General features: G+C 42.3%; 1 protein-coding gene across 3 annotated transcripts in view; it reads left to right on the forward strand.

The window, feature by feature from the left end:
- Window positions 1–4,741: 4,741 nt before the first annotated feature.
- Window positions 4,742–17,171, forward strand: part of LOC143353273 (prolyl 4-hydroxylase subunit alpha-1-like) — a 252,336-nt gene continuing 239,906 nt past the window's right edge. The window contains exon 1 of one of the 3 annotated variants that reach the window (XM_076786463.1): window positions 4,742–4,981. The gene's annotated coding sequence lies outside the window, so the exon portion shown is untranslated. The remainder of the gene's footprint in view (window positions 4,982–17,171) is intronic. The other 2 variants (XR_013082100.1, XM_076786462.1) reach the window with 2 other exon arrangements.

A 17,171-nucleotide genomic window follows, 5' to 3' on the forward strand; every position in this document is an offset into this window, starting at 1 on the left:
CCCGACCGTCAGCTCGAGCAAACTTGACTCGATTTTGAGTCAATTTTAAAATGTATTCCCGTAGGAATTTTTGAAAGTTCGAGGGCTTTACAATAGAGTCGTTTAGGTTTAAGAAGAAATACTTGGTCAAAATTGGCGCAATTTTAGAAGGATTTTTCGAGTCCGTTTTAGAACGTGTTATCCATTTAAAAATTTTATTGTATAGAAAGCTTAAGAATAACATTGTCATAATACATAATTTCGTAATCATTCTTTAAGCAGTCTCTCCATTTTGAATATCGCGTTTTTAATGAATATTCTTTGATACTTTCTTCGAAGCGGGGAAAAACTCTCGTGCCGAGAAAAACGAAATAATCAAGTTTCAAAGTTTTACGGTTCCAAGGATATTGTTCTATAACACTTTCAACTTTGCGCGCTATGGAGAACGTTCCGAGAATCCCGGGGAAAGGGGATTCGCCGTTCCCGGGAAATCGAGTGCCGAATAACTGCAGATGTCGATATAGTGTTCGAAAGGGGTTTATTTTATTGCGAGAGATCTCGGGAACGGGGTCAGGAATTTAAGGTCATGTAACACGACTATTCCCATGGGAAGTGAAATACAGTAGAATACCGTAAAGCTGGGGAATCGAATGGCGGCGACGGTAAGTCGGAAATAAGCGACGCTAAGGCACTATGTTCGTTGCAAAAATGTTCGCAGTGGATTAAAACTCCAAAAAATTACACAATTTCAGTGGTCCGGTTGCGCCAATAAATTCTTTTTTTGGAAATCATTTTCTAACAAAATCACAGAGAAACTCGATCATACTTTAATTCTGCTAAATTAATGATAGTACAGGTTAGGATGTTTACAGCTGGATGAAATTTTGCAGATTGCTTCACAAAGGTATAAAGAAGCGATTCGCAAAGTGATTAAATCGTATTTGATATTGACTCAGAGACATAGCTTGAATTTTCTTTCCTTTTTATCACATCTCGTGCCAGCTTCCTTTTTTCTAGAAGAAAATTTAATGAACTGGTTCGAGCAGGTGTGCGGCACTAAATTAACAAACCAGTTCATGACACCGCCATCTCCGAGGCGGCTACTAAATTCTGTATAGATCGATGAACGATCCACCGTGTTTCATCAAATTTCATCAGTGCGCCGAAACCCTGCGCTTCATCAATATTCATTCTTCATCTCGACACCGGCGAGAAGAAGCTGGCGAAAAAGATGTTTTCAATTTAAATTCTGTTACCGGTTCCCCGACGAAACCCAGCGGCTTACTTTCGTTCACGGTCGAGCGCGCGGGACGTTTAAAATTCGCGGCAAAAGCGCGGCGTCTTACACGGCGAGAAATTAAAAACACGATCGCCGTAGAGTCCGTGGATAAGTCGCGAATTCCCCTTTTCGTTTTCAATTTCGCGCGAGGATGCCTCGTAGCCGCCATAATATCGCCTTTAAGACCGGAAGCGTAGGAACTAAACCGCCCGTCGTTACAACTTCCCTGCCTTTAGAGCGTTCGGAGGAAGAATTTTTGATACTTAAAAGGGCTCGGGGAAGTTTATGCTAATGCAGCGACGCGAACATAACGCCACAGTGCCCGCGAGCGCCGGTGCGCCACGCGGAAGGTCCAACTTGCGACTAGAAGCGAACGTAGAGGAAAGGGAGGACAACTATAGCGAAGTCGCTATGGTTGCTGCGCGGGATAGAACGGCGAGGGGCTGGGACACGAGATGAAACGAATCAGTAACGGAGACGTTTACGGGAGGCGCGCGTGGAAAAGCAAACCGCGGCCCACCGAGGGAAAACTATTATGAAAACGGGACGGGATGGGGAGGGGGGAGAAGTGAAACGATTACGGGGAGAATGAGGCGTCGCGTCGCTCGGCGTCGCGAGGCGGAGCGCGAGCGAAATGAGCCGGACGGCCAAGACGACCCGAGCCTGTCCGCGAAAGAGAAAAACGTCTAGCCCGTGAAATACTGCGAGCTGCCCCACCGCCAACGGGAAGAAAGCCCGGATAAAACGAACTGACGGAACGGGATGAAAGCTCCGGAGAACACGGGATACCTGTAAGCCGGACACGTGCGTCGCCCCCGAGAACTTCGTGGCGATCGGACTGATTTTTGGATTCCGCGGCTGCACACTTCTCGCCTCTTCGGGACGATGATGGGATTTGTACGGTATACCTGATAGATTGCTCGATGGGGTAAACGATTCCCTGCTCGGGTGAATGCATTTTGGAGAATTGGTGATGTCTGAGGCGTTGTAACTTTGGGAGAAACAATCTGAGAGCGATGCACCTAGGTCTGTTTTGAAGAGCTCAGTGTCTACTTCGATGCCACTCAGTTGTGTTTTTTAAGGATGATTTTGGGTCGCTGACTTGGTGGAGAAAGTGCTTCATTGAAAATATTATACTACCAAATATATTCCTCCACTGAATCCCTTTAAATGTATTCCTGAAATTATACATTTAGGTATATTTCTCTTTTTCTAATATTCATTATACTTTAAAAATAAATATAATTGATATAGGCATAGTGATTCGGTCCCTTACCATACATACTTGCAATCTTTTTACTTGAATTCTGTAGTTCTGTAGCTCTGCACGTTTAACTAATTTCTTTTGCTGCAACTATTTAAGTATACAGCATTAACAATGCTTTCTTAGCTACACTAACTCCCAACTCTTAACTACTTTATAAAACAGATTAACATTAGCACATGTTCGCCATTCATCGTTAACACTAAACCTACCGACACTTCTTGTATCAAAAAAGTTATTGTTAATATAATTAAACGTAGACAATAATCAATTTGTTGCTGAATGAATTAGTAGATGAACAATTTCCGTAAAATAACGATACAAATATATTTTTATAGAATTTCAATTATATAAAAAATACTGCAATACTGATGAAACAGTATTATCAACCAGGCACGCGTGTAACTTGATAGCGTTTCATGCAATATGGCGGCTCGCTCGTATTGAGTTGCCACATTGAGAACAACGTTTCTTGTAGATGGATTGTTTAGGTTTAGAAGAGTAAATACCATACTATCTCGAGCGGTCAAGTTGACCGGCCACGGTAGGCAGGACAGGCTACGTATATTTCTTGGAAGAGAAAATAAAACGAGAAAGACACACATACTGAGAGATACATTGTATACATTAAGAAAAGTCATAAAGATCAATAGCGATGTGATCATGTAGGTACGAAATTATACGCAGAAGTTTGGAAAGGTCAATTTAGCCGCGGTAGGTTCAGCGTTGAAAATATAAATTCCCATCCAATTCACATTACCATACCAAAACAGCACGGCACAAATAAATCTCAATAAAACAGATACAAATGACAGATCTAAAAGAGGTTAACACTAAACTTACCGACATTTCATGTATACCTAATCCTACCATGAGCGGTCAAATGACCGCTTCAAAAAGAAATATGTATCTTAATATACAATTAGTCCCCTTTTTCTGCCCCTTCGGATGGTCGAACAGAAAAATGTTTCGTACCAAAGTTAATCAGTATTTAACCGACACAAGAAATTGCAATATTTTCAATTTAAAAAGAAATCGATTTTCAACAAGAAATCAAGGTCGCTGTCGTATCTTTTAATGGAATTGGGTATTTTTAACTTCATAATATTGTAGGCGACGTCGAAACGAATTCAACGACCTGCTATACAATGACTTTCAGATGACCTTGAAAGATAATATCACCTTGAAAGACAATATCGCCATGAATCAATTGCCAGAATATTTGAAATATTTCGACGGTACTTAATAGCAACGCCTCGCGTTTAGAGGTAAACAAATAAACGTAAACATTGTGAATGCTCATTTCCTCAACGTTTGTGTCGCAAGATCTGTTAGTTCATTACATGAAATTGTGAGATACGTTGTAACAATGAACCGGTACGCTAATAGTAAATTTTCTTTCAAGGTCATCTGAAAGTCATCGAACAGCAGGTCGTTGAATTCGTTTCGACATCGCCTACAATATTATGAAATTAAAAATACCCAGTTCCATTAAAAGATATGACAGCGACCTTGATTTTTTTGTTGAAAATCTATCTTTTTTCATTTTAAAAATTGCAATTTCTTGTCGGTTAAATACTGATTAACTTTGGTACGAAACTCTTTTCTGTCCGACCACCCGAAGGGGCTGAAAAATCGTGGGGACTAATTTGCGCCGCACCCTGTAGAAAGACATGCTATGAAATTTTTTTCGGGAAGTAAACAATAAAGAAAGTCGTGAATATTGAAAAATGGGTTGTATGTATATTATAGAAAAGGTCAATAAGTTACATGGCGACACAGTAACATTCTATACAAGAAATTCTAAACGAAATTTCAAAAACGGTCATTCGACCGCGCGCGGTAGGTTTAGTGTTAAATCGTTTCATACTCACGTTTACCGCAAACAGCTCGCCGCCAAATCTGTCAAACTCGACGCACACAATATTTGTCACTCGAAGCCCAGACTCGCACACTTTATCAGCAGAAAAACAGCAGAAATGCAAAACTTCTCGAACCGCCACCCACCTAACGCGACTGTCGGCACGCAGCTAACTTCGTATACATTCGTTTTTGACGAAGTTCAAGCCGGTTCGGACTCGACCGCTGCTCCCACGTGCAGAAACGAGAAGCGTGAAGCGAGAGGACACGAGCCGGCGCCGAGGAGGAGCGACGAGGACCGAGGCGAGCGTTGCGGTGGTGGGGATGAGCGCAGTGTGCGGCAGGGGACGCGTGGCAACACGCTTGCCGCAGCATCCGTGTGAAGTCAGTCGGCTGTCGGATCTCGTGCCGTTCAGTTCGTGGATCGGTTCATCGTTGTTTTCGGTCTGTTCGTCGAACCGCGTGGTTCTCAGTCGGTGTTCTCTTGTGCCTGACAGTGGAATTTATTGTTGCGTCGGCTAATTGATATAACCGTACGTCGAATACTATCAGTGGGACTGTGCAACGCGATAGGAGGATCGGATCGGCAGAAACACCCGGTGAGTCAGCGTCTTAGTTTTCACGTGTTATCGCTGGACTTTTTAATATTGTATCTTTCAGCGCGAAACATGAACCACTTGGTGTTCGATTTTCGTTGAACTCTTGCTGGAACTTTCTGTAATTTATCTAGCAGGATAGATTCACTAATGGTAAAATGTTTATGAGTGCATGCAAACAACGTGCCTGCTACACAGGCTGGGTTCCGGTGAACGGAGAAGATAAACAGGGTCAAGTGTCGCGAGCTCTTTTCGCAGGCTATTGAGAGCTAATTAATGTCGGACGCAAACACGCTTGTCGGGCTCCGTACTGTTCTGTAGACTCCATAGAATCGCAATGATCGCTGACGGGGGGTCTGTGTTACGGACGCGTGCCGATATGTAGTCGTAATTTTTCAAGGGTCGTTGACACGTACGTCTGTAGTCTGAAAGAAATTCAGGGCTCGGTCGGCTCGTAGCGAACTGTGACTTAATAAATGCCGGTGACAGCTGGCGTTGCAATTGCGTTGTGTCATATCGGCCAGCGTCACACCAGAGAATACGTCCCACGTATTTCACCGAGCTCGTCCCCCGGCGTCCATGCCGGTGATATAACGTGAAGCGTTCAACAGGGGGCAGAGGAACACGCGGTTGCACTCTGCAGTATACTTGCCCCGCGCGTTTTTATGCGCTTTCCGTGACGCGTCTTAAAATATGGAGCTGTAGCGAATGTTGTGCCATGCAGAGGCGGATGATGTATTTTCGATGCCCTCTAGGACTCTGCTTGTCGAGCCCTTACCCGTAAACACGTTTTTCGGAGGAATTTCCTGGCACACGTATTACCGTACCAGCCACACGTGCCTCGACTGACAAGCCGATGGAACTTTTGTGTTTTCGAACTTCACGGAACTTTCGCGAATTTCTGCGAAACCGAAACGGGTTCTACGTTTTCGACCATCGTGACGTGTACTCGATTTTGAATTTTCGTCTCGTGGCTTTTCATTGCGAGCACTCGTTTTCGGCTCTTTGAGTACTCGTTCTTTTCAAATACTCCTTACAACCACTCAATTTTATCAAGCACTCAATTTTCCAAACACTCGATTCTCCCGAGCACTCAGCTTTTTCCAAATATTCAGATTTTTTCAAATACTCAACTTTTTCCAAGTAGTCAACTTTTGGCAAGTACTCGGCTTTTTCCAGTCATTCAATTTTGCGAGCACTCCATTTTTCGTGCACTCGTATTTTCGAAGACTGATTTTCCAAGTAGGGCAGCAATCGTTTCTGTAGTCAGTCATTTTGAACGTTGTTATTTTCTAAATGTTCTATAGTATGGCAACATGAGGCTACACTGCAAGGGAGGACTAGGCTGATCGTGGAGATTCAAATGTATATCTATTTGTTAGTATGTTTTTATTTTTAACCTGGTTTGGAGTGCTACTGGGTAGGGGATGAAATAACCCATTTATTCTACGGTTGCGACTCGCATTTCGGGTACTCACTTTCAGGATACAATTCTTCACAAGCTCAATTCTGCACGTGTGCAGTCTATCGATTATTTAACTTTATAAGCCAATTCGCCGGTTATACAATTCTCAGCTGCTCGACGTTTTTGCTCTCAATTCCCCCCAATTGATTTTTCGACAGTTTCCCGATTGGCCCGTTATCTAATTCAGTTTGTCGATGCTCCTCGCCCGTCATGCCCCCTTCCGATTTTTCTTTCCGATAATTATTCAGTTGGCCCATTGTCAATATTTCAATTCACCGAATACCTGGCCGGAAAACTCGCCACTCTCTCTCTCTCTCTCTCTGGCCGAATCCATTTTTGATCCTCTCGAATTCCCGTCATCTCGCCTATTCTTCGATTGTTCATCAGCCGTGGACCGAGTTCTCGGCCAAGTTTTTGAGTTATCTCGGGAAGGTCATTACGTTTCCCGATTCCCCTCGAAACTCGACGAAGTTCTTCACGCGCGAAATTTATGTCCGGCCGGCCTGCAGATAATTAGATTCTTATATCATGAGAAGTTTTGAGTAAGCGTCATCCTATTAAGGCCGGGGGAACGTTCCTCGGCACGGTGTCGTTGACTCCCGCGAACGCGATTGAAGAACCCGCTTTTACTCCGAAACTTCACTGCCGCTCTGCCGACGCCGTTGCCGCTTTCCCCTTCGTCTTTTTATATCCCGTCTGCCCCGGACCCTGGGATGATGATAACGTCTCTCGCTTGCTTTCTTTCAAAACAGTGTCTGGACCTGCCACCGAGAGCTCGCTGAACCCACGGCTCCCTGGAAACCTTTTTCTTCCTACCGCGTTGCGCGACTGTCAGCATTGCCATTGCACGCCGAGAACTGAATTTAATTGTCCATGCGTATCCTTTTTGCGCAAATAACATCTCTCCGTACAGTCCTCCACTGATACCATTCGATATCGCTTAAAGGGATATGCTGGTTTTCGATACCGGTCTTCGGGAATTTTTTTCGCACATACTATCGAACCTTCTACACTGGAATTTTGCACACATATTCATTGATACTCGAAGCAGACCCGTGAATTTTTTAAAGTTAAAGTAATCAAAATTACATAAGTTATAGATTGTTTGAGGTCGTCGTCGAATTTTTTTCAGACAAAACTACTGGACCTTTTGCACACATATTTACTGATACTTGAAGTAGACCCGTGATTTTTATAGTGAAAATAATCAAAATTACCTGAGCTATATATTCTTTGAGGCTGTTCTTCAGGAATTTTTTTCAGAAAAACTACTGAACCTTTCGCATTGGGATTCTGCACACATATTTATTGGTACTCGAGGTAGACGCGTGATTTTTTAAAAGTAAAATCAATCATAATTACCTGAGTTATATATTCTTTTAACAGCGTATGTTCTGAAAGAGTTGAAACCAGAAGAATGAGGTTAGTCCGTATGAATGTGGCTATGGAATGAACCAAAGTAAATAAGAAATAGTGACTAAAGTGGTTAGAGAAATCCTAGTTATGATTAACGATTTTGTCAATGAATGGAAAGAATAATGTGAATGTATGCTACAACCCAGTGAACTAGTTTAATTTTGTAGGATTTTTTGAAGTGTCGTTTCAGTAGCCAGTTTGTTGTCAATGAACTGACTAGTTATTTGTCATAGTTTAGCTATCTCTGTAGCTCACAGAGGCGAAATATTGCGTTCGGTGCATTTCGCTCGAAAACTATGCAGTTTCGGTCTCGAATACATCGGGGTCACCGATTAGATAATAAATCATGCTGTTTAATAACGGGAGATTAACGGGTAAATCTGAACGCACTTACGATAAAAGCCAGTGTATCCGCGGGCCGGATCATTCCGAGAAGTCATAGATCAATTGAGTCTGTTAGAACAGTGGCCCCGAAAGATGGAGCGTTCCCAGTGTTAAAGGGGAACTGATACGAGGATGTCACGGTTTTCAGAATAGTTCATAACTGTGTCACAGTGTTTACTCGATTTGGACCCGATGCTCTCGTTGATCTCGTCTGCATCCATCGCTATCAATGATGGTTTAGATCGTTGATTTGCTCTATTGAGCCCGGTTCGTCGTCGTTTAGAGGTTCGAACCGCACCGACTAGACTCGTCGAACGATGTCGTTACTTCAGAAATTTATGACTCGTAAATTTCATTATACATCGCCGGGATCATTGCACGGGTAACAGTAATGAAACGGCGAGATCATTTTTTCTTTCCCTTCTGTGAGGACTGCTCGACGGAATCGCGAAGTATCCATGAATGTCATATTAAAGCGAAAGTTGCGTCCTCATGAATTCCCTCTTTACATTCATTTATTATTAGGTAGGCCGGTGTTCTTTTAACGGAACGGTTCCGCGTACATTTCAGACGTCGCACAGTGGAGTATTTGGCCCGAAAAGCCGGAAAAAAGTCAATTTCAAAAATTTAACGTAAACTGTAATTTTTTTTATTGCTCGAAGTTGTTGAATGTGTGGAGAACAATGTACTAAATTCTTTTTATTCATTTGTAAGTTTATGAATCTCTAAACTTAATCGAAAGTCGAGAGATTCTATGACTTGTATTGCCTTTCCAATCATGCTATAACATATCGTACATTTATGAGTGATTTTTACATGCTTTAAAAAAGCTGTGTAATTTTTTGCATTATGGATATCTTTTAGGTAAGTATGGACTACACTTTCAGACTGTTTTAATTTTTTTATTATACTTATTTATAAAGTTATTAATATTTGTATACGATCAATAATTCAGAAATTATTTTTACAATTATAAGACTTCATTAACGATTTTATTATGGTTCTGAGTGAGTCCCGATGGTCTTCTTGGTCTCATTATATTCGGTAGAGATTTGTGATTCCAAGCTAATAAAGTTTGGTTCCGGATTTGTCCGGATTGACGTTTTATAGATAATTTAGTATTAGCGTTTAGAAGTGTTTTACGTACGCCTATACGTTCGGCTTCGTTGGGCCTCCGCGAGACTTTAACTCGTTTTATATTTTTATTATTATTAGTATTATGTGCATTAGTTTAGTGTATGTTTAAGTACCGTTCCTTTTCTTTTAGTCAGTGTATTATTATGTGTGTGTCATCTGAGGAAGACACTTCGACTATATTTTCTGATGAAAATTAATGGTAATAATTTAAAAATATTCTTAAAATACATATCTACTTATTAAAACATTTCGTGATCTTCATATTTTGTATTAAAATAATAATTTACATCATTTTAACATAATTTACGTGTAAAAATACTTTTTCCCGCTTTTCGGTGCACGTTCTCCACAATCGCCACGATTTTTCAAGGGTTTCCGATAATCTGAGGAAAAAAAGGTTCGAACAAAAGATTAACAGTATTCAGATGTCTACAAATTTCAATACATAAAATTTCGGAAAAAATTTTTTTTTTATCAAAATTGAGGATCAATTAAATTTTTTAACTGTTAAGATATATTTTTGATTTCATAATGTTACAGCTGATGTTAAGACGAATTCAACGACCTACTACATTATGGCATTGAGCCTATATATAACGCTTAAATAATTTTTTCCGGCTTTTCGGGCCAAATACCCTACTGTGCGTCGTACAGACGCCGCTGCTGCAGCACATAATTCTCCGAGTATCGAACTCCGTGAGCACGTGGACGCTCTGAGTACTTGACTGTCCCTTTGTTTAATTTCCTTCGACTTTTATTTCTTCATGCACGCGATCCGTGGAATATTCAATTCTCGATTCTACGGGTATTCGATTCCTTGATGATTTAATTTTTCAGAGACTATATTCCCCAATCAGTTGATTCTTTGAGCATCAAATTTCTCAAATTGTCAATCACTCGCTCACTCAATTACTCGAGTGAGTACTCGGTTCTTTCGTTATTCAACAATTTTAGTACTCAACTCTTTTATCGTTCAATAATTTTGGTAGTCAGCTCTTTTGTGACTTTCATTTTAGAACTCGATTCTTCCGGTATCTAATAATTTTAGTATTCAATACTTTCTTTATTCAGTTATTCGCAAATTTTATTCTTTAGTAACATCTTGCCCCAATGCACAAACAACTTGCTCCATAACGGGGCAAAAAGTTCTGCTTCGCCCAACGACAAATAAATGAAAAAATATAAAAAACAATATTGCAATATTCTAATTTTCAGGTTTGAATCTTATGTCTATACTATTTCTGCGTCATTTTATATATTTCTTCAAAATCGTAACATATAGCCCCGGTCTCCCGTTCAGTCATTTTTAATTGTACGGGTACTTAATTTTTTCGCGAATATGATTTTCTAAATACTCCAACGCTCGAGCATATTTTCCTTCGGTTTTGCGCAAACTCGATTGAGTAATCGCACAGGAAGTTCTCCGAACGCAAGGAAGAATCTATTTATACCAAAAATTGATTTTCCGCGTTGAACGTGGCCTCACAATTTGTTCTCCTTCGCCTAACTCGTTACATCTGTTTTATAAAGTCGATACATAAATTTTTCACGGCCAGCAGCGTTCACCGCGCACCAGATAAAACGATATTCCAAATACATCGAGTCCCTCCTACACTCTAAATATCCATAAAGTGCTAAAACCTCCCATCGCATACCATCGCAGGGTGGGGGAATCTCCCCGATCCACCGAAAACACCCTCAAACCACCCTCGCGTTTCCGTAATAACCAGCGAAAGAAATAACAATCCAGATTAAGCCGAGCTTAAACGCGTTATCAGGATTGATGCTACGATAGAAGTTTGCTTTCCAGTGAACCCCCTCCACCCCCTTTGGCCCCGTGTTTACGATTATGCGAAATACAACAGCCTCTCCACCCTTTCCCGCCCACCCTCTCCTCCCCTTTTGCGGTGGCAGTCCGGAATTTTCTGAAATTTTCGCCAATCTTCACCGGACTTGAAACTAACTTCCATTATTCCCTAATATCGGCGGGGAATCAGCCGGGCTGGAAGTTTCGCGCTACCATCATGCGTTTTCCAAATGGCGGTGGGCGTAGGCAACAAGAAGCAATTTTCGCGAACTTGTTTCCCTCCCGAAGAAACTTCCGCGATGTATTCGCAAATGTAGATTAAGGTGGTGTTAGGCGTATCTGCTGGTTATCCGACGTTTTTAACTGTAATCGTTATTTATTCCCGCCACCGAAAGCTAAAAGTTTCTTGGTGTTATTCGTTAGCGCGTTGCCTTGAAAATTAAATGTCGACGGAGGCAGGGGGATTTGCCTTCTTGATTTCCCAATTTTAATTTTACTCAAATTCTTCAAACGTTTGTATCGTTTTGCTTTTACTCTACTCACCGTTATCGCAGATGCATAAAATCTAGTAATAATAAAATTTTACGATGAGATAATAATCTTTCACGCAACATTCTGCGAACGAGAGGACTGAAAGTATCGTCCAGGTTGTAGTACATTAGAAGACAGCGTTTGACCTTGATGGATATTCCCATTAGCGTTGCTCAAGGTGTCAAGGATAGCTCGCCGCCCACGCCTTCGTGGGTGCATAGCCCACGATAAATTGCGCTGACGCGTCATGCAGATGCATAAACCACATCATCATACCGGTAATGCAAAATTATCAAGTTGTGCAAAATTTGCCGAGCCTTTTATCGAAACTACGCGCGCCAACCGAAAGGTCCCGTCCACGTTCCCGGTAATCGTAAAATAATTACCGATCCCTAAAATTAGCGTACCTAAGATAATCTGCGCAAGTCCTGCGAGCGAGTTAATTCTCAAAGCCGTCCAATTAGCGTGTACTTCTGTCGCGTAGTGGTGCATCCCGTTGCAATTCCGGCCGATTAGCGGAACTCAAAAATCCTCGTGCTCGGAAACATCGGCCAAATCGATTCGCAAAGCATAATCGTCGACGATCGAATTACTAAAACTAGTTCGGGAGTAACGCGAGTCGAGCCAATTAGTCGCTGTAACGCATAATTCATCGGGGTGCGTGTTACGGGTAGTGCTTCACTTAAATTCGCAAAGTTTGGGATCCGGAAGGACAATTCTTGCGGTAGAGGGTTTCTCTCCGAGGAACCGACTCGAGATAAATGACGTAAGAGAATACAGAACCTCGATTATGTGAACCATTCATGTCTGAATTCTTTGTTGCCCGAAAACGTTCCACGTGCAAACAGTTCTGACAATCCGTATGCAGCACGTGCCGCGAGTGTAAAAAAATACACGGTCAATAAAAAAAATTTCAAATTCAGTAATTTTTCTCGTACTTCTTCGTACGTTGTACGATTGGATTGCTGAGATTCTCCCGATTAAAACGAGTCCAAACACGACATAAATCGGTCTACGTTTATAGACTTCATACATAGCAACTATGTTCTTAATCATGTTATTTACATTTTCTATAAAACTGGTCCGATCTATGTCGTGTTTGGACTCGTTTTAATCAGAAAAATCTGTAGAATCCACTGGTACTATAATTGATAAGGTAACACAAAAATGACCGAATTTGAAACTCTTTTGTTGCCCGATCATCGTTCACGGGGCACCTCTTTGCAGTCTGTCTCCTTTCCCCTAGTTTTGTTTTCTTTCATGGTAGGGAAAGAGTGGGGACGAGTGGTGAAAATTCAAGTGTAACAGATTTAGCGAATTCAGCTGTATCCGCGGACGGATTTTATTTGGACGATGGCCGATCGAGGGTAACTGCAGTCGCAGCTCATCCTGGACAGCTTTGGTTGTCTCCGCGGGCCATTCTCGCGGGTTTCCTGCGGATTAAAATGAATTCGAAGGGCCGGGGGTATGGCGCAGTCCTCGTCTCCGGCGATTGTTTAGCCGGGCCGGTGTTCCGTTCGAAATTGTTTCGAAATTCCCGGGCCACCTTCCGGGCTGAGAGGGTCGTTCGACGCAGTTAAGGCCGTTTTCTTTTATGTTAAACCCGGCGATACGGGCTGGAACGAGCTACTGAACTCCGCCACTTTGCTCTCTTATCCTGCCAGAAACCTTGCTTACCCACCGCCATTTTATTTCTCTCTTTCCTCTCTTTTTTCTCCATCTCGGACCATTTTCTCCCTCGCGCGCGCGCCCCTTTCTCCGTCTCTGTATCGCCTTTTTCTTTTCTTTCTCGTAAGCTCCGCTGTTTCACCTCTTTCTCTTTCCCTCTTCTTCGTCGACTTTTTCCACCCCTTCAACTCTCGTCTCGAACGCCATCTGCGCTTCCTCTGTGAATTTTCTATCGGCTCTTTTTGTTGGTTTTTAGCCGGGCTTTCTTCAACTGCGTGATCTACTTCTTGTTCTTTCCTGCAACGGCCACTGTCTCGGAAGCCGTTTTGTTTTATTTTTCTCCACTCTCGGTTTCTTCTGTTTCTACACTTTCACCCTCCAATTTTGAACAATCCTCGAGAGAAAACTTTCCATGCTCTCTCCCGTCTACTCTCGGTTTACACAGTCGTGTTCTCTCTTCCGCGTCCGACGAGGCAGTAAATTTTCCGGCTGATTTTGTACACTTTAAAATTCATTGTTTCCGTGTTCCGAACCCGAGCGACGCTCCATTTCCCGAATCCAGGTCAGCCATGTTTTTCACCACTTCGTCTTTCCCGCCAGCTTTTGTACCTCATCATTTTCTTCGCCCCCTTCATTGGTCACTATACGACCCTCCTTTCTCTCCGGGCCCGCGCAATCTCGTTCACTTTCTTCGTTTAATCCACTGTCGTTCCATCTCGCAGGCCCTTTTTTCCCTTTAAATATTAATAGTATCTTTTCTTCGAATCCATACAGCACTTCTCGATGAAACCTTTTTCCCGAGGCCTTCAATCACATTTCTTCCCGCAACCCTTGATTTCCTCTATCGTCTTCTACTTTCGAATCTATGTACAGAGCGCCATTTTCTTTCTCTCCGATCCGAAAGTTATTACACCTACCCTTTTCTTGCATCTCGGGGGCCTTCGATCACGCTTCTTCTTATTCTCTTGCTCTCTTTCTCGCGAGAAAGAGAAAGCATCCCTCTCTCTCTCTTTCCTTTTATTTCTCCCCGCAGCATTAGTAACCTTGCACGCCCTTTCCCTATTCTACCCGCGATTATCTTTTTGCCAGCCACGGGAACAACCCCCTTTATTCACCCTCTCGCGTCGCTGGTAACCTTTCACCTTTTTCCGTCCCTTTTCGGTAGCCATTCAGCCCTGCATTCATTATTTCGCCGTGTCTTTTTCTCTTTCAATTACACACAACACTTTTTCATCCCCGTGCTCCGCGCCCGGAACTCCTGTTTCGCTTCTCCTTTCTCCTCGGACCGGCACAGTCTCGTCTCGCCACTCCTTCTACATTTAATCTTTTCCTTTTCTTCGCCCGACCACTCTCAACCCCCGTCTCCTCTCTCTCTCTCTCTCTCTCTCTCTCTCTCTCTCTCTCTCTCTCTCTCTTTATCTCTCTTCCTGCGACTCTCTGGGACTCTCTGTCACCTTCCGCGACTCTGCGGGACCCTCTGTCTCTCTCTGCGGTTCTCTTTCTCTCTCTTTCTGCGATTCTCTGGGACTCTCTGTCACTTTCTGTAACTCTCCGGGACTCCCTGTTTCTCTCTCTCTCTCCCTTCATGGCGTTAGTAGCCTTGCACACCGTCTCCCTTCGCAGTCCGTTGCAATTTTCTCTTTTCCCTCTCCGGAATATCCCCGGTTCTCCGTCTCTATCCGAAGAAGGGCAACGTGTCTACCCTTTTCCACCCTTCGCGGAGGTCCCCAGAGACCTAGCCTGTCCAACAGGCGTTCGTCCAGAGTCCTCGAGGGCGCGTGTCGTCCTCGACTTTCCTCTTCCTCTTTCCACCACCTCACCCTCCCCCCACACCGGTTCTCTCTCCTTGCAAGGTGTCCGTGAATTTCGTCGACCCTCCAGAACGAAATAAAGGCACTCTCGTTAAAACGAATCCCCCGTCGGAATTCAAATAGACTGTCTGACGCTGGTTTCGTTTATTGTTAGAATCGCTCTCGCTAGTTGCACGCTTTACAACCACTCTACTCTTTTGATTCTACCGGCGGAAATCTGCGGTCTTTGGAAAGCGAACGAGAGCGGAAAATTCGTTTTCCCGACCGTGTCCGATTCGAATTGGGATCGAGGCGTTTTAATTAGTAGGCAGCAGTTTCGTCAATGAATGTATCGGCGATGCCCTTCTGGTGCTTTCTGTACCTTTAGAGTATGAAGGCACAGAATCTTTTATTAATCTTTTATTTTTACCGATTTTCTTTTCGATGCGCTTATTTTGTGGGGTTCCTTTTTATTTTTAATATTTAGTGTACCTGCTCCAGCGATGTTTCTTCTTTTTCTATCTCTTGTGTATTTTGTACAGACTGCGCTGCTAAATTGTGAATTTGTAATTTATAAACCGTAACACTTCATACAAGGATAAGAATAAAGTGTAGTTAGAATTTAATGTCAATTTGTGCGAGTGCCTCTGATAATTTTACAATATTAAAACACTGTATTGTCGTTGAACATTAACACCAAACCTACCACGATCAAAATGGCCGGTTTTATATTTTACAGGTATTGAAACTATAAAAATTCACATATGGAAAATAGTGGAATAAATTTCCTTGTCCAAGCATTTATTGTATTGAAAATGATGGACAATCTGAATAAATTTAGGGTTGCCATTTTTATAAGGGAATATTTACCAGATGCTGTTAATGCTTGCTAGGTTTAGTGCTAATAATTCTGGCTCCTATGATCATCTGTAATAGATGAGCCTTTAAACGGTTTCTATTTGTGTAATGATTTCCCCCGTGTTTATTTGCTGAAGGAGAAGCAGGAATTTAATTCCAGACAACAATGGAGCAGTGTTTGGGAAGTATATCTATGGATACAGCTGTAACAAATGTTTGTATCGGGGCAGAAGCGAACGAAGGTCAGTTGGAATCGCCAATCTTGGTTAATGTTTGGTCTACTGACAAATTGCACCGCAAGGGGGTTGAAGCCGCGACCCACTCGGCACGCTCGAGTAAACTATAGTTCGGTCGCAAGAAATTGGGCCACTCAAGGTCACTTCCCCGGCCATACATCACCCCGAGCATAACTTCCATTCTCACGGTTGTCAGACACTGCATGCTATGACCGAATAATATATACCACTGAGGACAATGGGTTAGTAGGCGTGCGAGGGGGCGGAAGGTCGTTTGTAGAAACTTCGATGACGTGAACTAAGTGTACCGGGTTATCTGTCCGGAAACTTCGGGAGATTATTTACGCTCTGAAGTGTTGCAGAAAAATGTCCATTCCTAAAAACGTTAATCTTTCATGCTCGCACTGCATCTTTAACTGTGACGGTTCGGTTATTCGAGATTAATCATCCTGACGGCTGAGTTTCAATTATCATGTCATGAATGCACTGTAGTTGGTCCTTTTAATTTTATAGACATTTCTGTCAATTGACGGGGACAATATTGTTTGAAAAAGGCCAATGGCACAAATAAAAATATTTTTTACTCAAATTCATCCATGAAATTAGAATAGCACAAGTATGATAGCACGACGGCAGTCGCGTAAGACAGCTCAGTAATCTGACAGCGAATATACACAATTTTCTAAAATTCTTTTAACCCTTTGCACTCGGCGCTCTTTTCATTCTAAAACTAAATTTTTCTCTTCCGTCTTAGAATATTTTTATTTTATTCATACGAAACTGATCCGATTTCCACATATAATATTTAAATGTTTAGTAATCTGTTGAATACAAATTTTGTAATGTAACAAATACATTGTAATATTTGTTGTAATTTCTTTGAAATAATGCCACAACAATT

Source organism: Halictus rubicundus, chromosome 4 (assembly GCF_050948215.1).
Source record: "Halictus rubicundus isolate RS-2024b chromosome 4, iyHalRubi1_principal, whole genome shotgun sequence".
NCBI lineage: Eukaryota > Metazoa > Arthropoda > Insecta > Hymenoptera > Halictidae > Halictus > Halictus rubicundus.